The following is a 20,908-nucleotide window of genomic DNA, read 5'->3' as shown; positions in this document are numbered from 1 at the left end:
AAATTTTGCGTGTATATGGACCTCCCCTTAAATTCGATGTGAAAGGATGTAACTAACTGTATGCGTGAGCGTTCACAGTTCCCACCTTTCCACCAAATTTGATGTCAATCGCTATAACCGTCTCCGAGAAAAATGCGTGTGACGAACAGACAGACAGACAGAGGAAGAGTTGCCAGATCTTCCTTGAGGCGTGACCCCAGTTGGCGGATAGGGGCATACTTATTGATGTGTAAATATGGGCTGTGTTTGCTCATCTCTGGTGCGTGGACAAAAATGACTATGGGAAGGATACCCAGAACATAAAACCACCATGGAAGACGAGAGAAGGAGGAAACTTACATTCCAGGGGCTCGGAAACCCAGTACCGGCGGCTTTTGGGAGTGAGCAAGCGGGCTTGTGGTCGTTGATATCCCTTGACCGCAGTGCCTCGGTGATGGGCAACTTGGCCACCTTGGCATATAATTCTCGAAGTGATTTGGATCTAGAGGTGTTCAAACGAAGTACGACCTTACCGACAACACCGGTCACAAAACCAAACAAAGATGAACTGAAGGCAAATCGTTGGACGACTAAAACTGTGATGACATTCACCGCATATGTTCAAGAGGCAGAACAACAGGAGGTGCTCCAGGACCAAAAAAGGATCCATTCAATGTCAAAAACGGTAAAGGATAAGCAAGCAAAAGTGCAAAATCGTTCAGATGCGATTGTTATCTCCAGTAAGGGCAATCTGTTCTACGCGGGGATACTGAGAAAGGTCAAAGCTGATCTCGACCCAAAAGATCTGAGCGGAAATGTGAACATAATCCGAAGAAAGCCGAAAGGGGATCTCATGTTCAAACTGGAAAGACTCTATGTAGGAAAAACTGATGACTTTTGCACTGAAGTCAAAAGCCTACTTAGGGAAAATGCCGCAGTGCGTGCCCAAAAACATGAAATCTACATACAATGTAAGGATCTTGAGGAAGTGACATCGAAAGGAGAAATTTGTGCTACTCTGAAGAAGCATTTCAAGTTGGAAGAACTTACCGAGGTGTCTGTTGTGGGTTCACGAAAAGTCTATCGTGGTACTCAAACGACCACACAATACGAGCATCAGCGGAGGCTGTGCAGATGTTGTTGGCGGCCGGCAAAATTCAGATTGGATGAGTTGTTTGACGTTTAAAAGAACAAACTTCACTAAAGAAGTGCCTTAAATGCCTCATATTTGGGCACTTCGCGAAGGTATGCAGCATTGATCGATCCGATCGATGCAGAAGGTGTGGGAAGAAAGACCATATTGGCAGGGAGTGCATTAGGGACCCCAGATGTCTGGAATTTAGAAAGGCGCTCACTGCGATGAGAAAATAAGGTTTATTCAAATAAACTTCAATCATTGCAGGGTCACTCAGGGATTTACTTGAGCAGGCCACGTGCGAATTTGAGATGGAAATCGCTATCATAAATGAACCGTATTGAAACCGTCACGGTGGCATATGGGTCACAGGTTCGACTGGTGGAGCGGCGATATGGGCTTGCGGTCGACAGGCCATATAATGTACTGTAAGTTAGGCAGCCAGTGTCTTTGTGTGGTTGAAAATAAATAGTGCATAGGTATCTACTACGTCCCACCAAGTTTAACATTGTTTGAATTCGAGGAAATGCTTGATAGTCTTGTTGTCGACGCAAGATGACGAGAGTGGCGTAGCAGAGAATCAAATGCCAGGGGGCGCAGTTTATTAGAAGCTTTTGCACAGATGGACATTATTTTGGCTAACGAAGGTGCTGTCATCATTTTTGAAAAAGGGAGGTCAGGTTCGTTTGTACACCTGACCTTTGTCAAGCCTTCGCTGGCGCGTGGTATGTCCTGGTGCGTCAGCGAGCGGTACACCCACAGTGATAACCAGGCTGGTCTGCAAAAGCTTTGGACGAGCAGATCTTAGAGCAGTTAGAGCAACCTGATAAAGCAGACGCGTCCATGCCTAGGGGGTGGAAGGCAGGGTAGAAGACTAAACTATTGATGGAATGGTATACTGGACAGCTTTTGATTACCTTGCCGCCGAACTAAAAGAGCGGCCCAGAGGGAGGTTGGTAGAGTCGATCAGGGCAAAAAGCATGCGTCTGTAAGGTAGCCCTCAAAACCCTCAAGCTCGGCATTTAGCGAAGCAAGAGGAAACGTTTTAAGAAGCTCTGCTTAGAAGCGGACGTAAACCCATGGTGCTTATAGAATCGTGATGGGACGATTCAGAGGCCGTTCATCTCCACAGATAACGTGTCATACCCTCTTGCTGAAAATCATTTAGGGGTTACTGTCCCTGCAAGACAAGGGTACCGACACATTCTAACCACCCCTGAATGTGACGGTAATTTCTCCAATCACCGAAGACGAGCTGCTAAAAATCTGCAGTAGAATAGGAGACAAAAACAGCGCCAGGCCTAGACGGAGTACGAATAAGGCCCATAAGCTTGGCGTGAAATCCAGACCGGATATGTTCGCTGAGTTGTTCGAACGGTGTATGTCCGACGGAATATTTCCAGCGGAATGGAAGACAGACAGACCCATTTGTGCTTTGGACACTGTGGGGAAAATGCTAGAGCGAGTAATCTACAATAGATTACTCCCGGTTGTTGAGAGCTTGGGAGGCCTCCGAGATCAGCAGTATAGGTTCCGTAAAGTCAGATCAACAATCAAAATCAAAAGTGTAGTACTAGCAAAATATTGCGTTGTGGTGACCCTGGATGTGAGAAATGCATTTAATTCGGCCAATTGGAACCTAATATGGGAATCTCTGGCGAAGATTGGTATTCCTACTTATCTTACGGCTATTGTCAACAGTTATTTACAAGAACGGAGGCTTTGGTATGACACTGATGACGAACCCCAGGACCCGGGTGTCCCACAGAGCTCCTTGCTGGGTCCACTGCTGTGGAAAACCATGTACAACGATGTACTTAATCTTCCCTTTCCGGAGGAAGCCACGATGGTGGGTTACGCCGTAGATATAGCGCTTGTGGTCGCAAAGGATTTCGAAGATGCTGAGTTATACTCATGCAAAGCGATCAGTACTGCTAAGAGTTGGCTGGAGAGGGCTGGTCTAATACTTGCGGAGGAAAAACGGAAGCGGCCCTCATCACCAAGCGCTGTAAAAGAAATTTTGCCTGTATTCAAATTAGGAATTATATCATCACTTCTAAGCCTGCGATCAAATACTTGGGAATGATGATAGATGAAAAGCTTAGCTATAAGGCACACGTGCAGTATGTCTATGACAAAGCATCCACTGCGAGTGTGGCCCTGGCAAGAATGATGCCGAACGTGGGAGGGCCACGGCATGCTTCCAGGTTGCTTATAACTAGGGTAGTGAGTTCGATCCTGCTCTATGTAGCTCCAGTTTGGGGAAAGGCATTGCGGGTTACATTTAACGGTAACAAACTGAGTTCAGTCTACAGAAGAACAGCCCTAAGAGTGTGCTCGGCATTCAGGACTGTCTCAGATGATGCAGCATTCGTCATTTCTGGAATGATGCCCATTGACATCTTAGCAGATGAGATGACGAATATATATAATGCGAAGTCTATCTCTCCTTTATCGCAGACGAAGAACGCCGAAAGGGAGAGGTTACTAAATAGATGGCACGAACGTTGGGAACGCTCGGGAAAGGGTCGGTGGACACAGGCTCATCCCTGCCATCAAGGAGTGGTTGGAGAGACGGCACGGTGAGATTAATTATAATCTTACCCAGTTTCTCACGGGGCGTGGAGGATATCGCCAGTACCTGTTCAGGTTTAAACTGGATACCTCACCCGACTGTCCAAACTGCGATGGAGTCCCAGAGGACCCAGAGCATGTATTCTTCCACTGTCCAAGGTTTGTGGATGAAAGGAAGAACCTAGAGGAGACTCTAGGAGAGGTGTTTGTACCAGAGAATCTGGTGCGAAGAATGCTAACATGTCAGGAAGACTGGAATACGATCAATTCCATGGTCTATCCAGAGCAAACTGCAAAAGGCAGAGGAGATCAGACAAGTGCGGTTACGTACGTCGCGTAGAGACAAAAGAGGACGAAGCTAAAATCAGCTGACTCCGCCCTGTGATGTAATACCGCACGGTGGTTCCACGGGGCTTGGAGGGAGTCGGGGCTGGTTTTAGTGGGTAAGAATCCCACACGCTGGCGTGTCCAGGCCAGTGTCTTTTGAAGATTTCCACCTCCTCAAAAAAAAAAAAGACAGACAGACAGATAGACAGACGGACAGACGGGCAGACGGGCAGACGGACAGACAGACACCGTCTCGATTCTAATAAGGTTTTGTTTCACACAAAACCTTAAAAATGAGCTGGAGAAGGAAGGAAGGAGGAGGAAAGCTCAGAGGACGAGAGTCGCGAGTGCTTAAAGGGAAACCCACCCTGCAAAGTAATACCAAAATGGTTATCCCGCGGGGCTGGAGCTGGAGAGACCGTGGGTGCTTTTTAGTGTGTGCGAATTCCACACGCGCGGCACAAACGGCGGAGTTGGAGTGGACATGTCTTTCTAAGATTTTCCAACTCTGTGTAACAACAGAACAGAAAACAAGTCGGGAAACCGGATGCTGGATTCTTCAGGTATGAAAGGTTTTGTGTATTTCTTTTATAATGACATTTGAGTCTGCATTTGGCCCGTTAGTACGTAGCACGTACGTGTACATATTAGCTGAGAATATCCACTTTCGCGTGTTGCTGATATTCAAAGTCTTGAATTTGCCACAAATTTGATCTATTATAACTTTATTAGTAATAGTGCTCTGTGTTGTAACCTGTATTGCTGCAGAATTTCGCGGGATGAACCTAAGGGGGGTTTCGCAGCCAATAACTAAAAAGTATAGTAATACACTATTATTAACTTTATTTGAAAGGATACCGATATGGTAGGTATTTCGAAGCCTAGGTACCATATAGTGGCAGCCTCTTGATTTTTTCAGATTATTCGGTTGGGTAATTTCTGAGAATGGTGGATCCATTAAGGAGATGATCACTTTCGACCCCTTGAAATCCCCAGCTTTCCAACAAATGTCAAAACTAAGACCGCCTTCGGAAAGTACTAATCGCGACCTTTCATATCATTTTGATTATATTTGGTGGAAAAAAATGTTTCCCCCTTTTGGCATGTATGTAACTCACTGTATGCGTGACCACCACCAAATTTCATGTCAATCGCTACAACCGTTTGACGTGTGACAGGCAGACCTATGAGGAGTGGCCAGACCTATCATCAGACGAGATCCCAACTAGCGGATTGGGACATACCTATGAATGTGTGTTTTGTTAGTGCTTGCTCATCTCTGGTGAGCCAGTTACACATGACTTGACCCATTCCTCACCTATCCATAGTTGCCAACGTCACCCTCTTATTCCAAGAGTAAACTCTTTCCTAATAACTTGCAACGTTGTATCAATTTCATATTCTTAATTAAAAACCTTGTTATATAAATATCCGTCCTCTCCAGACATTGATATCCCAAATTGCAAGCAAAGCGCTTTTCGCACCTTCATTTGTCTATCCGCCCAAATTCGATTAAGATCTTCTCATCGTGGGAAACTGATAAGAAACTAATAAACAGTATCCAGCAAGAGTATATAAAGAAGAGATCCAGACAGGACCCACGACCGCAGTGCTTCGGTGGTGGACAGCTTGGCCACCGTACCATCAAAAGCTGCAAGTGCTTTAGATTTGGAGTCCAGATCGCTGGACGACAAAAACGGCAACAACACCGATCGCACACATTCAAGACGAGCGACAATAAGAGTTACTCCAGAACAAGAAAAAGACCCTTTTAGAAGAAATTCATCAACTTGGAGATCTCCGCCAATGCCAACATCATAAAACATAAAACGGAGGGAATGAGGTCAATGAACGGCAAATGTGAAGGACTATGTAAAAGTAGTAATCCGGTTAGGACTCATGGAGGGCAGAGCCCTGATCCAGAGGAATTACCTTCACACAGGTTGGTGGGAAATAGTTGAGCTGTCTGAGTTTATCAAGGACAAGCACAACATGCACCAAGCTATAAAAAATGTGGTAGTTAGTTAGTTCAGTTTACTGGGGGAGCCGCAGTTCGGAGCATTCAGGCCATTGTTAGGCCCATCGTACTATCCCCGTAAATCGCCTATTCAAGGACTTCCCGCCTACGCCGTTCGCAGGCTTTAGCGAATCTGAGAACATTCTCCAGAGGCCAGGATCTGAGAACATTCTCCAGAGGCACCCTACTAGGGTTTTCATGTCCCACTTTTTAAGGGATTAAGGATTTTCGCTTGCCGCCAAGAGTTCAAATTTCTCCACTCGGCTGCGTGAATCCTTGCAATTTCACCCTTCAGAGTAGACTTGACAGTGGATAGCTGGATTCCAAAAGCAGGTTCTGGTCCCACCATTGTGGCGAACCAGTCTGTCAGCCTCCTCATTACCAGTTATGTTTGAGTGCCCCGGCACTCACATCAAGAATGTTTCGTTCAGTCGGCCAAGTTTCAGCAACACCTGTTGACAATTCCACACCAACTGGCTTGATTTGTCGTTGCTGTTTAGTGCTGCTAATGCCGCCCGACTGTCGGAACAGATTCGAATGGTGCGACCCTTTCATTTTTGTGGCAGACATTCTTCTGCTGCCAATGAAGTCTAGACTCAGGAGCTCCATCGATGAGCTTAGGGTTTAATTGCATTTGTTTAACAGGTCTCTGTTTTTGTTTTTTGTTTTTTCATAATTGGCGAGGCGAGGTCATGGCACTCAGTTTTATCGGCGAAAGAAAGTCGATCTCGGCGAAGCCTCTTTTTGCCGAGGCAAGGCTAGTTGAAATTGGGGGTCGTCTGGTACCCAGAGTTTACCGTTTACGGCCACATATTAACGTCTGTGACCATTCAGCCGTCGGCACGGTAGTCACACCTTGGCTTGGGGGTTTTGATTACCGCTTGGCTTCAGGTGCCGACTCCCGTTTCCTGGGGAATTTTCCTTACTGAGCTCTCTCACCACGACAAGGTAGCTAATCGGCGGGAGATCGTGGTGTAAGAACTGTTAGAGTGCTCTACAACATACCGCATCAAGAGGAATGAAATTCCAAGGACAAGTCGAAATCTGCTGCCCCAATGGTGTCACAAGGGACCCAAGTGACACCTAATCGTATGGCAATCAATCTGCCACCAAACAAAAGAGTGCGGGAAAAAGATGTGGATCTCCTGGGAAAGTCGCCTAAGAGGAAAAAGGCCTTATAGATAGCTTCAAAAAATAGACCTAAAAGCACCGAAGGGAGAAAACAGGTCTCCCAAGTGCGAGCTCCGAAAAAATGGATGGGTCAAGGTAGTTAATAAAAAGGCAAAAGTACGAATTCGCCCAGAAGCAATTGTGATCTCCAGGAAGGGAAATTTGCTCTACGCGAAGATACTGAAAAAGGTCAAAGTTGGCCCTGACCGAAAAGATCTAGACCCAGAAGGGTGACCTTATGTTTGAGCTGGAAAAATCCAGCTTGGGAAAAACTGATGAACTCACTTGGGAAAAATATCACAGAATGGACCCAAAAACATGAGGTCAAAGAAGAAATTTGCACTGCCTTGATAGAACAGTTCAAGTTGGAGGAGAGGTGCTCGTGCAAGAAAATCTGGTGCGAAGAATGCTAGCATGTCAGCAAGACTTGGATGCGATCAACTCCATGGTCATATCTATCCAGAGAAAACTGCGAAACGCAGAGGAGGCTAGAAAAGCGCGGTTACGTACGCCGTTTTGTTTTACACAAAACCTTAAAAATAGCATATTGCCCTTGGTTTTAATAGTTTGATCTACGAAAAGGAAATCTCCATCCGTATTGTGTGGACTGTATCTAATTTCCCTCAGTTTTAACTTTATCCAGCAAAGCACTCTGTAACAATGTTCATTTCCTAATCAATATCTTTCAGTATCTTTAGGCCTATAATTGCGTATCTCAAATGAACTACGGCTTTCACATCTTGGGGCATTTGGCATCATTCTAGTTACTTTAGCTCTTCTGGTTTTTACTGAATACGTCATACTTTCGGTACCGAGCCGGAATATGATGAAACAATTCCATAAGTAGTGGAGGCATTTAAGTGGCCGATTGATTGTCGACTTTCAACGACAGTCTCCTAAGATGATTGTCTGTATCAAAGAACCTCTGCTCAAATCTTTCACGTTGGTGTAGATACAATATAATCTCAACATTGGTCCAGAGTTTCCGCCTCATATTTTCCAGAGTAAGATGACTGTTTATATGGAATGGAACCTAAAGTTGGGAAGGAATTTGGTCAAAATTTTCAAATATGAATAATATCCGTTGAATTAATGTTTTTGTGATTATCTCAAGACTGAAGTAATTGAAATCCATTCATTAAATTATCTACTATAGACGGAAGGGAAAACTCAATCTTAATAACCAAGGAAAACACAGATAGTAAAACCGAAAGAAGGAGCATATAATTATAAGCTAATCTATATGAGTGTAATTATGCGGTGTTTCTAGCGATTAATTATTTGAAATAATAAAAAACTTGTTTTTTCTTATTCGCTGGTGGTTGATATTTTTATTTTTGCAAATACCGATATTTCGGGAACCACTTGTTCCCTTCATTAGTACTAACAAGAGACTTCTCTGATGAAGGGAATAAGTGGTTCCCGAAATATCGGTGTCAGTACTAACAAGAGACTTCTCTGATGAAGGGAATAAGTGGTTCCCGAAATATCGGTATCAGCACTAACAAGAGACTTCTCTGATGAAGGGAATAAGTGGTTCCCGAAATATCGGTATCAGCACTAACAAGAGACTTCTCTGATGAAGGGAATAAGTGGTTCCCGAAATATCGGTATTTCCAAAAATAAAAATATTAACACAGCGAATAAGAAAAAACAAGTTTTTTTACTATTTCAAAGTTGATCTAGTTCAATATTTGGAATTTGAATTTCATAAAATGCCGATAAAGATTTTTTGTTATTATATCTCAGCAAAAGTATCTTTAGTTGGAACAATTGTTTTTCCTGCTGAATGCGATGTAAAACGATCTCTTATTCTCTATCGTAGGGGGTTGTTATGCTATTTGAAACCATCTACTCTGCATATATCACCGAAGTTCTCTGCCTTCAGGCGCCTCTGCGCAGGTGGTATCCACATGATTTCATATCTTTATATGAGAAGCAGACCAAGCTTACAATGGAGTAACTCGAGCTCAGTTCGAAATTGCTGGTGTCGGTTTATACAACATCAGGTCGACCTCGTACTGTCCACCGTCGGACCAGCAGAAACATCCATTCAGGGGATTTCTATAATTAACACTCTGGAAATTGTGTTAATCGATTTGAAATATTTGGCACACCAAATCGTTGTTGACTGGCGAGTACTAATTTTTCCAAATTTGGAATGTGATCCCAGCATTATTCGTTACCGCGGACAGTGGAAAAAGTGCATTAGTGAATTCCAATTGTTGCTCAACGTCGGCCTTAGCCAATTAGTCTTACAAGGAGAGTGTGATCAGTGCAGAAAGTGGTCTATGTTCGAAGGAGTTCGTCGGAGTGATCGTGTAAATTTCAAATCAATTCAAAATGGAATACTGATGAATCGCTGGATAGTCATACGATAAATCATGGATAGCAAGCATCTCTTGCAACTTCAACGACATAGACAGGTTTTACTTATTCATACTGAAAAGCGTGGACACGTTCTGCAATATATGGAAGTGGATCTACTGAACGACTTTTGGTCTCCTCCGAACACCACACTTGATCCAACATGACTATCGCTTACTATCTCATTACTCGTTCGTAAGCGATGGGAAACCTAAGCTCATTGAATGTTACTTTCCACTTTTAGATGCATTCAATTAAAATTTTCTGCATCCACAAACAATATTGGGACTGGTATCAGCAAAACTTGCGAGAGGCACAAAAGACATCTTCTCACAGACTTTTACTTTCCGCAGCTATTGCTGCTGAGATGGTCTTATTATTTATTGTTTAGAAGAGTATCTGGACCAAGGTTTGACTATTTCCCAACATGGTTATAAGTTTTCGGCACGTATTTTGCTATGCGTTTCAATGTCTTGATTGTTCAATGTAATTTCCAGTTGGTTCTCTGTAAATCCAATCTCATTGCCAGCAAATATGCTTCACTGTGACTAATGGGGAATCGAATATCATGTTTTGATTATATAAAAGCTTCATTGGGATGGAATGTTTTACAGTGACTTCAAGTAATTGCAAAAGACGAACTCCATTTCATCATCATCAACGGCGTAACAACCGGTATCCGGTCTAAGCCTGCCTTAATAAGGAACTCCAGACATCCCGGTTTTGCGCCGAGGTCCACCAATTCGATATCCCTAAAAGCTGTTTGGCGTCCTGACCTACGTCATCGCTCCATCTTAGGCAGGGTCTTCCTCGTCCTCTTTTTCTACCATAGATATTGCCCTTATAGACTTTCCGGGTGGGATCATCCTCATCCATACGGATTAAGTGACCCACCCACCGTAACCTATTGAGCCGTATTTTATCTACAACCTGACGGTCATGGTATCGCTCATAGATTTCGTCATTGTGTAGGCTACGAAATCGTCCATCCTCATGTAGGGGACCAAACATTCTTGGGAGGATTCTTCTCTCGAACGCGGCCAAGAGTTCGCAGTTTTTCTTGCTGAGAATCCAAGTTTCCGAGGAATACATGAGGACTGGCAACATCATTGTCTTGTATAGTAAGAGCTTTGACCCTATGGTGAGACGTTTCGAGCGGAACAGTCTTTCTAAGCAGAAATAGGCTCTGTTAGCTGCCAACAACCGTGCGCGGATTTCATCATAGCAGCTGTTATCGGTTGTTATTTTCGACCCTAGATAGGAGAAATTGTCAACGGTCTCAAAGTTGTATTCTCCTATCCTTAGTCTTCCTGTTTGACCAGTGCGGTTTGATGTTGTTGGTTGATTCGTCTTCGGTGCTGACGTTGCCACCATATATTTTGTCTTGCCTTCATTGACGTGCAGCCCAAGATCTCGAGCTGATCGTCGCCTGCTCGATCTGGATGAAGGCAGTTTGTACATTTCGGGTGATTCTTCCCATGATGTCGATATCGTCAGCATAGGCCAGTAGTTGGGTGGACTTAAAGAGGATCGTACCTCTTGCATTTACCTCAGCATCACGGATCACTTTCTCGAGGGCCAGGTTAAAGAGGACGCATGATAGGGCATCCCCTTGTTGTATACCGTTGTTGATGTCGAATGGTCTTGGGAGTGATCCTGCCTGCCTGGGTCAGCCTAGTCAGTCTTATTAGTTTCGTCGGGATACCGAATTCTCTCATGGCCGTGTACAGTTTTACCCTGGCTATGCTATCATAGGCGGCTTTAAAGTTGATGAACAGATGGTGCAACTGTTGTCCATATTCCAACAGTTTTTCCATCGCTTACCGCAGAGAGAAAATGTGATCTGTTGCTGATTTGCCTAGCAAGATAGTGGAGAATATCTTATAGATGGTACTCAGCAACGTGATACCTCTATAATTGCTGCACTGTGTGATATCTCCCTTTTTATGTATGAGACAGATTATGCCTCGTTGCCAATCGTCCCATACCTTGAGCACAAGTTGATGAACCACTTGGTGCAACTGGTCGCCTCCATATTTAACCAATTCGGCTGTAATTCCATTGGCTCCTGGCGAATTATGATTTTTAAACCGATGAATTGCACGGACTGTTTCTCCTAAACTTGTTGGTAGCAGCATTTATCCGTCGTCTTCAGTTGGCGGGACCTCCAACTCGTCGATGTTCTGGTTGTTCAGTAGCTCGTCAAAGTACTCAACCCATCGCTCTAATATGCCCATTCTGTCGGAAATCAGATTTCCCTCTTTGTCTCAGCAGGATGAGCATCGAGGTGTATAGGGCTTCATCCTGCTGACTTGTTGGTAAAACTTTCGCGTCTGGTGCGGTTGCTCCCTGTACTTTTCTAGTTCACAGACTTGTTGGTTCTCCCAGGCTTCCTTTTTCCGTCTGTGAAGTCGCTTCTCCGCTCGACGGAGTTCGTGATAAGTCTCTGCGCGTGCCCGCGTTCTTTGAGAATGCAACATTACTCGGTATGCGGCATTCTTCCGTTCCGTTGCTAGCTTACATTCATCGTCAAACCAGCCGTTCCGACTCCTTTTGCGGCTGGGGCCAAGTATGTTTGTGGCCGTATCCATGATAACGTTCTGCAGGTGGTTCTGAAAATCATTTGTTGATGCTTCATCTCCAGTTCCTCTGTTGACTGCGGTTATTGCGGCATCCATTTCCCTCTTATAGATGCCGCGGAAGACTGGGTTGTGGATGGCTTCAGTGTTTACTCTCACCTGATTGTCAGAGGGGATTCTAGGTGGTATTGTTATTCGAGCTCGGAACACCATGCCAACGAGATAGTGATCCGAGTCTATGTTGGCCCCCCTATATGTTCTGGCATTCATCAAGGCTGAGAGGTGGCGGCGTTCGATCAACACGTGGTCAATTTGGTTGAAAGTGGTCCCGTCTGGAGAGGCCCACGTATGTTTGTGGCTGGTGAATATAGGCTCCTTCCCTACTTGGCTGTTAAAATCCCCAAGTATGATTTTGATATCATATCTGGGACAGGCTTCGAGGGTTCGTCCTACTGTCTCGTAGAAGGTATCCTTCTTCGACTCTGCGGCCTCCTCTGTAGGGGCGTGAACGTTAATGTGGCTTATATTTCTAAACTTGCCTCGCAAGCGTAGAGCGCATAGCCGTTCGCTTATGTCTTCAAAGCCGATAACAGCAGGTTTCATTTTTTGGCTGACTAAGAAACCTACTCCGAGCACATTCTGGATGACCGCTATAATACAGGGTGCGGCAGCATAACTTCCTTTTTTCAAAACTCAATAAAAACTATTGTATGCATCGGAAAATATTTATTTATTTTTTATAATGTAGGTACATGTCTAAAGTTTTTATTTACATTGTTTTGAAGATCAAATCTGTTAGGTGACGTCCCTCATTCTCCATACATTGCGTAAACCGATTTCTGGCGTTTGTCATGACTCTTATTGGCATAGCAGGTGTTATGTTGGCAATTTCTTCTTGGATGTTGGTCTTCAAATCTTGTAGGGTTCTTGGACGGTTCACATAAACACGGGATTTCAAAAAACCCCATAGAAAAAAATCACAAGGGGACAGATCGGGAGAGCGTGCCGGCCATTCCAAATCGCCTCTAATTGAGATAAGGCGCTCTGGAAAGTGTTCCCTCAAAACAGCCATCGATGCTCTTGAAGTGTGTGCTGTTGCACCATCTTGTTGGAACCAAGTGCCCCCAAATCCAAATTTTCTAGCCGTGGGAAAAAAAAATTCTGTATCATGTTTACATACCGGTCCGAATTCACTGTCACGGTAACCTCATTTTCCTCAAAAAACCAGGGACCAATAATTCCTCTTGTCGCGCTTGAAATTTGTCTGAATGTAGTGACCCACGTAAAAATTGATTTGCGGTCTGGGACGGGAGCCAACGGGGCTAAATTAAAGCGATTCCGAAATGCACGCTGTGTTGCAATAACCGAACATCCGCTTGAAAAGTAAACCTCAACGGCAAAGGCACACTCCTCACTATTCCAACGCATGATGGCGACTGAACCGTGCCGGGACAAAACTTTACAGTATCCCCTCTTGAACGAGACCACTAGCGCTCCGCTATGACATCAACTAACTGAGTGCCGCGCATTTTAAAGAAAGAAGTTATGTTGCCGCACCCTGTATATGGTGTAGCGGCTCACTGCGGCACTGTTGCTCATCAGCTTTATCTCTGTACAGGGAGCGCACGTTCCATGAGAAAATGCGCAAATCGTTAATCCGTTGTCGTTGCCGGGTCCGTCGTTTTAAAGTCTGTCCTGTCCGAGGCTCCTGTTGTGGCTTCGTAACATCGGTTTTCCGTGTAGGGTTGTCAGCCCTACCCAACCCCCAACCTGGAGGACCAGTTGGTACAATTTGTCCCGTTTTTAGGCGCGGAAGACTCGCCTTCATCCTTCTCCGTCTGCAGCTTTTTGTTATGAAAGAGCTCTCAGCGGTCACCACGTGGAGGTGGAGATAGGGTTTGGTAGTAGAGCTGTTGGTGTTGGTTCGGCAGGCATTTCCCAGGTTTTATGCTCCATCGTGGGTACCAATCCACGTTTCGCCCCGGGACCTAAACTACCCTTTGACCACCTTTTGTCAGCCTTAGTTTTTAGGAGGACTATCTGTGAAGAGTATAAGTCAATGAAAATATTTGTGAATTGCGAGTTCAGCGACTAAAGCTACCATCGTTTCAAGGATAACACAATCTATGATACTACAGTCTAAGCAACAACAAATGCAACAAATCCGGATACTGCGAAAAAATTAATACCTCAAACTCATTGTGGCTTTGTTTATTATTCACCTTCTTAAGCCACATACAACTATACCGTGTATATCTTGGATGCGTTTCCATCTTATGGATAATAGATTGTAAAGCAATCATTCAAGATGCTCTTGAAACTATAAACATCCCTTCTCGTTTATAGTCCAAATATTGGGTTGCGACTATAGAAAGCACTTGAAATTCAACTCCTTCCGATTATCTATCCATCTTATTCCCGTTCAGATAAATATACAAGATACCAATCCCAATCCCCGGCTGAAAACATTTGAAAAGTCTGATATAGTATCTTTTACGTCGACATGGAAACAAACATGTTGATATGGACTCTCTGGAAAACTTATACAAAATATTCGAAAACTTGATAAATACTATGATATATTCCTTCTGTATGTCTGGCATTGTTGTGATATCTTAGATGTGGACAACAAAAAAGCAATGCAGTATTGTCACTCTAAATAAGCTTCTGAACAATCCTTTTACCAGAAACATTGGGACAAAACCTTTCAACTATGCAAGACATTTAAAAAATCTCAATTGACGGTGTTTAGCTGCAATGTCTTCCAATACTCCTTTGACACCTGGCAAAAATTCTGCAATCTTCGGTTTAAACATTGATTCACCTTGCTGCTCCATTATCCTATTGATTTGTCTTTCAATTTGGGATTAGGGTACGTGAATGCATTTACGCACACAGTGTTGGACTCCCGATTCGGTACGTCGTCGGACTACCAACTAAACACCCCCCCATCGTCAGAGAGCTAGCCTGGAACCGTTTGTCACATTACTTCGGGCCAGCCCCCAAACTCTCCCGCCTTGCGGAGCCTTCAAATCAGGGAATTCCTTTCACCAACGAGAGGGGAGAGGAGGAAGGGAACTGTCAGTTCAAGGAATCCCCTGCTATCCGGCTCCTCCACCGGTCGAGTTCTATCTTCTTAGCAACGAGAAGGGCCCGAACGTAATGGGCAACACGGTTCCACCTGTCAGCAGTCCTCAGCATCTCTTCCACAATGTTGTCTGGAGAGAGATCCCCTGTGTTTAAATAGAGCTGCTGACGAACCCCATCCCACATTCCACAAGAAAAAAAAGTGTGGTGGGCATCGTCCACAACTCCATTGCAAAACACACAATCCGGAGAACGCACCTTTCCAATCTTGTGCAGGTAAGACTGAAAATTCAAAGCCCACTTAAAAATTGGGTAAGGAAATAGTCAGTCTCACCATGCTTCCGATTCAGCCACGCACCTAAGTTGCCGATGAGCCGCGCAGTCCATCTGCCTCTAGTTTCATTTTGCCAAGAGAGCTGCCACTCGTCTAGAGTGTGTAACCGTTCTTCGCGAGCAACCACCTCCCTTGGCTCATCTCCCTTGCGCTTGTATATGGCCTGACGCTCCCTAGCAAGAAGAGCAACGGGGATAACTCCCGCGATCACCATCACGGCCGGTTCAGAGACTGTGCGGTACGCAGACGCCACCCGTCTCTGCACTTGCGCGAGGCGTCTACGATATACCTCCTTGCCAAGAGCGCCAGCCCATACCTCTGCGCCGTAGAGCAGGGCAGACTGCGTTGAGCTCATCAAGAGACGTCGCCTACTAGACGTAGGACCCCCAATGTTTGCCATTAGCCTACGTAACGCCGAAACTCCAGCCGCAGCCTTGTTCGCTGCTGCTTGGATTTGCTCAGAAAAGCTCATCTTTGAGTCAAGAGTCAACCCGAGGTACTTTACCGCCGATTTTGACTCGATTATCGACTCGCCGGACGATATCGGACGCAGGGTTGGAATTCTCTTCTTAGTCAGAATGACTACTTCGGTTTTTTCCAGTGCAAGGTTGAAACCATGAGTAGTCATCCATCCGCTTACCCGTCGCATCAATATGCCGAGTCTGCTTTGCGCCTGTTCGACAGTGCGTCCAGCAACAAGCGCTGCGACATCATCTGCGTAGCCGACCAGGCACGACTCTTCTGGCATGTCGAGTTTAAGCAGACTGTCATAGGTAGCGTTCCAGAGGTCCGGCCCTAGGATGGACCCCTGTGCAACCCCTGATGTGACCTCCATCCATCTTTGACCCTCTAGTGTTTCATAGAGCAGGGAGCACTTCCTCAGATAGTCCCTCAAAATCCGTAAGAGATAGTTCGGCACGTTGAAGGTATTGTCTAGTGTGCTTAGAATGTCTTTCCATCTTACGGAATTGAAGGCGTTTCTGACGTCAAGCGTTACGAGGCGCAACACCCGTCGAGTTCGGCGGCTATGTGCCTCCGCTCGTCGAACGGCGTCCACGACCTGCATGACAGCATCAATTGTCGATCTCCCTGCCCTAAAACCAAACTGCCGGGGAGATGAATCTCCGGCAGCGCGTATCGCTTCAGCGAGTCTACTTCTGATGAGGTTTTCGAGCACTTTCCCTGCAGTATCAAGCATACATAGTGGGCGGTATGAAGACGGCAGTTCGGGATCGCCTTTCCCTTTAGGGATCAGCGCAAGCCTCGCAACTTTCCAACGAGCAGTGAAAATGCCCTCTTTCAGGCAAGCGTTGAATGCGCCGAGCAGTAGGTTTGGCCGGTGTTGGAATACCAGTTTGTACACCTCTGCTGGAATACCATCGGGTCCTGGCGCCTTCTTGTTTTTCATCGAGAGGACTGCCTGTTCCAACTCTTTTACAGAGAAAAGTGGACAGTCCTCTGCGCTCTCCGCGCCGACGTCACCATCCCATACGGGGTGTGCAGGGAAGAGTGCCCTCACAATGCGGTCCATCTGCTCGGCCTTAAGTGAACAGAGTTTCCGCAGAGCCCCGATTTTTCGGGTTACAAGTTTGTAACCGAGTCCCCACGGATCCCTATTCACCTCGTCGATCAGATCTTGCCAGCAGCGAGCTTTGCTCTTGTTTATTGCGCTGCGGAGTCTCCTTTTGGCTGATTTGTACTCCATCATTATGATACATGCCTCCTCCCGGCCGCCTAGACGTTGTGTTAAGCGGCGGAGCCTGTGACATTCCTTCCGGAGCTCTGCGATTTCCACTGTCGACCAATACATGGAAGGTTTGCCGCGCCTCGATGTCTTCCTGGGCATGGAGGCTCCGCAGACCGTCGTTATCAGATTCATAACTGAATTTACGACAGTGTCAGCAGCGGCGCCACCGCCCCCAGGAGTACCCTTCAGCGTGGCCCCACCTGTTCCCAGAGTTTCGACAAACTTCCCGGTGTTCACTTTCGCGACGTTCCATACACAGAAAGATCGCTGGGGTGGCGCACACCGAGAGTTTGTGTCCACCACTTCGAAAGCAATGTATTGGTGGTCACTTGCCGAAAAATCTTCCAGAACTCGCCACCCGTCCACCAGCGACACCAGTGATTCCGATGCGAAGGTTACGTCTGGAATGCTTCCTTCGCAGCTCGGGCGCCGGAACGTTGGGGTGGATCCGGTGTTTAGAACTACCTGTCCTGTTCTCGCCGCCATTTCCAGAATTCGTTTCCCTCTGGAATCTGTGTGAGGCATGCCCCATTCAAGTGCCCTAGCATTGAAGTCACCCCCGACCAGGATCCGCCCATCCGTGCTTAAGATAGCGTCCTTCAAAGCCTCAAGCCTCCGACGAAAGTCCGGCATCGTCTCATTCGGCGTAAGATAGACACTAAAAAACGTTATCCGTGAACATCGAATTCAGACAAAACCGTCCCCTCGGCCTTGGGTAAGAACCCCCAGGAGGGTGCCGTTCCGAACCCAGATGGCAGCGGTACCTGATATGTCTGGGTGCCATGAAACTGGGCCCTTGTTTCGGTACTGCTCACTGATGAGTACTAAATCAGCTTTGGTCTCCGCAGCGAACTGCGCTAGCAACTCGTGAGCGGTTGCACTCCGGTGCATATTGATTTGTAGGATGCGAATCATGTTGACCGTAACCTAGCTCTTTCCAGTTCTGCTCTGAAAACTGGACACCGCCCCGATCCCGCAGTGTGCGCAATGCTCTCATCAGTCGCGCCACGGTCCCTGCATAGGACGCAGCTTTCCTTTTCATTCCAGCTGTTCGCTTTATGGCCAGCCTGACCGCATTTACGGCATGTTGCCCTTCTGTCAGGTCCCCGACAGTTTGCAGATGTGTGCCCATATCCAAACATCTGTAACATTTGGTTGGGGTGGTCCGAATTCGTATCCTACACACTACCCAACCAATTCTTATTTTCCCGCTGTTTAGAAGCTTCCCCGCGTATTGCTCGGCAACTTCCACCACAGCGAGTTTTTGGCCTCGGGAGTTTGCGGAGGTGATACCAATCCGGACATTGGTTACCTCCGGGCATTCGCGTTTGATGGCCTCTTCTACCTCGTTCTTTTCCGTGAGACAGTCAAGGTCTCGGATTTCTAAAGCACACATGGGTTCCAGGCTAGAAACCAAAGCTTTTTCTCCCAGAAGCCCCTTGACTGCTTCACAGAACGTGACTTTATTTATAGTCTTCGGGCCTAGTTCGACTAAGAGTCCACCACCCTTCGTTTTACGTATGGAAGAAACCTCCGCTCCGTTGTCTTCGGGTTTGATTTTGTAACGGATTTCGCTGAGAACTTCCGCAAAAGTCTTGCCTTCCGTCGGCTTAATAAGCAAAGCCGGCGGTCTAGTCCTCCTTCGTCGCCCCACCTTTTCTTTTGGCACTCCGTCCTTCGTGTCCGCCTTAGTTTTTGGCAGAGGTTTTTCTGATGGCGCGACGTGTTGTTGTCTTTTGATCCTCTTCGCCTTCTTCTTTTCAGCCCTGGAGAGTACCTGAGTGAAGTCTCCTTCAGATGTCCCTTCCTCCTTTCGTTTTTTGCCAAGTTCGCTCTGCAATGGGCTGTCAGCGATCCGTTTGGTACTCGTGGTGTTCTCCTCGGGAAGCGCGGTTGTTTCTGCCTCCTGCGGATTTTGTCTTACGCAGAGTATTGGACTCCCGCAACAGTACGCTGTCGGACTACCAACTAAACACCTCCCTGTCATCAGAGAACTTGCCTGGAAACGTTCGACACATTACTTCGGGCTAACCCTCCCGCTCTCCTAGCTTTGGGAGCCTTCAAGTCAGGGAATTCGTTTCACCAACGGGGGGGGGGGGGGAGGAGAGGAAGGGAGTTGTTAGTTCAGGGAACCGCTTGCCATCCGATCCATTCGCCGGTCGAGTTCAATCTTCTTCGCAATAAGGCGCGACTCGTCGGCTTGGCTCGATGAACTGCATCCACGACTTCCATAACAGCATCCACTGTGGATCTCCCAGTTCTGAACCCGAATTGCCTTGGGGATAAGTCTCCGGCAGCGCGGATTGCTTCAACGAGTCTAGTCCCGATGAGCTTCTCGAGCACTTTCCCGGTGTGTCAAGCATACATAGCGGTCGATATGCAGACGGGAGCTCCGGGTCTCCTTTACCGTTGCTGATCAGAGCGAGCCTGGCAACCTTCCAGGGCCAAGGAAAAATGTCCTCCTTCAAGCAAGCGTTGAATCCTCAAGCAGCAAGTCTGGCCGTTGATGGAATTCTAGTTTGTAAACTTCCATCGGGATGCCACCAGGACCTGACGCCTTCTTGTTTTTCATAGTGGGAACCGCTTCTTCGAGCTCTCTCATTGTGAAAATTGGGCAATCCTCGACCTTTCGGCGCCATCGACATCAACCCGTACAGGATACTTGGGGCATAACGCCCGTACAATGTGGTCCATCTGGTCCATACTTAGTATGCAGGGCTTCCGCAGAGCCCTAATTTTCCGGGTGACAAGCCAGGTGACATAGCCAGGTTCTGCCAGCCGCGAGCTGTGCTTTCATTTATTGCGCTGCGTAGTCTCCTCATTGGCGTGTAAACGTTGTGCCAAATGTGCCCCCATAGGTCAGAAACTTGTGCCGTCCACCAGCACATAGAAGGCTTGTCGTGGCTAAGGCCCTTCCGGGGCATGGAAGCCTCATATGTCGAGTTGGTGCTCGCCGGTAAGTAGCGTCAACCACTTCAAACGCAAAAAAGTCTTCTAGGGCCTGCCAGCGACACCAGTTGTTCCGTCGCGAAGGTTGCATCTACAATGCTTCCCTCGCGGCCCATGTGCCGGAACGTTGGTTTGGAGCCGGTGTTTAAAACTACCAGCCATGTTCTCGACGTCATTTCGAGAATTCGTTCCCCTCTGGAGTCTGGGTGAGGCAGCGTCCTCCAGAGCATCAAGCCTGCATCGTCCAGCATCGTCTTATTCGGCGTTAGATAGACACTGAAAAACGTTATCCCTAAATACCGAATTCAGACAAAGCCGTCCCCTCGGCCTTGGGCAAAAACCCTTAGGAAGTTGCCGTTTCGAACTCAGATAGCAGCGGTACCTGATATGTCAGGGTGCTATGTAACTGGGTCCCTGTTTCGGTGTTGCTCATTGATGAGCACTAATTTAGCTTTGGTCTCCGCAGTGAATTCCACTACCAATTCCTGATCTGTTGAACTCCGGTGCATATTGATTTGTACGATGCGAATCAGGTTGACCGCCTCCTAGTCCTTTCCAGTTTTGCCCAAAACCAAAACCAAAAGGACGAACAATATCGAATCGTACTGGTCAAACGAAAACAATGAAGATAGGAGACTACAAT

At 46.6% G+C, this 20,908-nt stretch overlaps 1 protein-coding gene across 3 annotated transcripts in view; it reads left to right on the top strand.

Annotated features, from left to right (window-relative positions):
* Positions 1 to 20,908, top strand: part of LOC119648164 — a 362,867-nt gene that overhangs the window by 60,874 nt on the left and 281,085 nt on the right. For 2 of the 3 annotated variants that reach the window (XM_038049740.1, XM_038049739.1), the window contains exon 1: positions 9,198 to 9,523. The exons of the other annotated variant lie outside the window; for it this stretch is intronic. The gene's annotated coding sequence lies outside the window, so the exon portion shown is untranslated. Of the gene's footprint in view, positions 1 to 9,197; positions 9,524 to 20,908 lie in introns of those variants that run through there. 3 annotated transcript variants of the gene reach the window in all.

The sequence above is a fragment of the Hermetia illucens genome, chromosome 2, assembly GCF_905115235.1.
Source record: "Hermetia illucens chromosome 2, iHerIll2.2.curated.20191125, whole genome shotgun sequence".
NCBI lineage: Eukaryota > Metazoa > Arthropoda > Insecta > Diptera > Stratiomyidae > Hermetia > Hermetia illucens.
The sequence above is the reverse complement of the archived record's forward strand: the minus strand, read 5'-3'. Positions and strand labels throughout refer to the sequence as shown.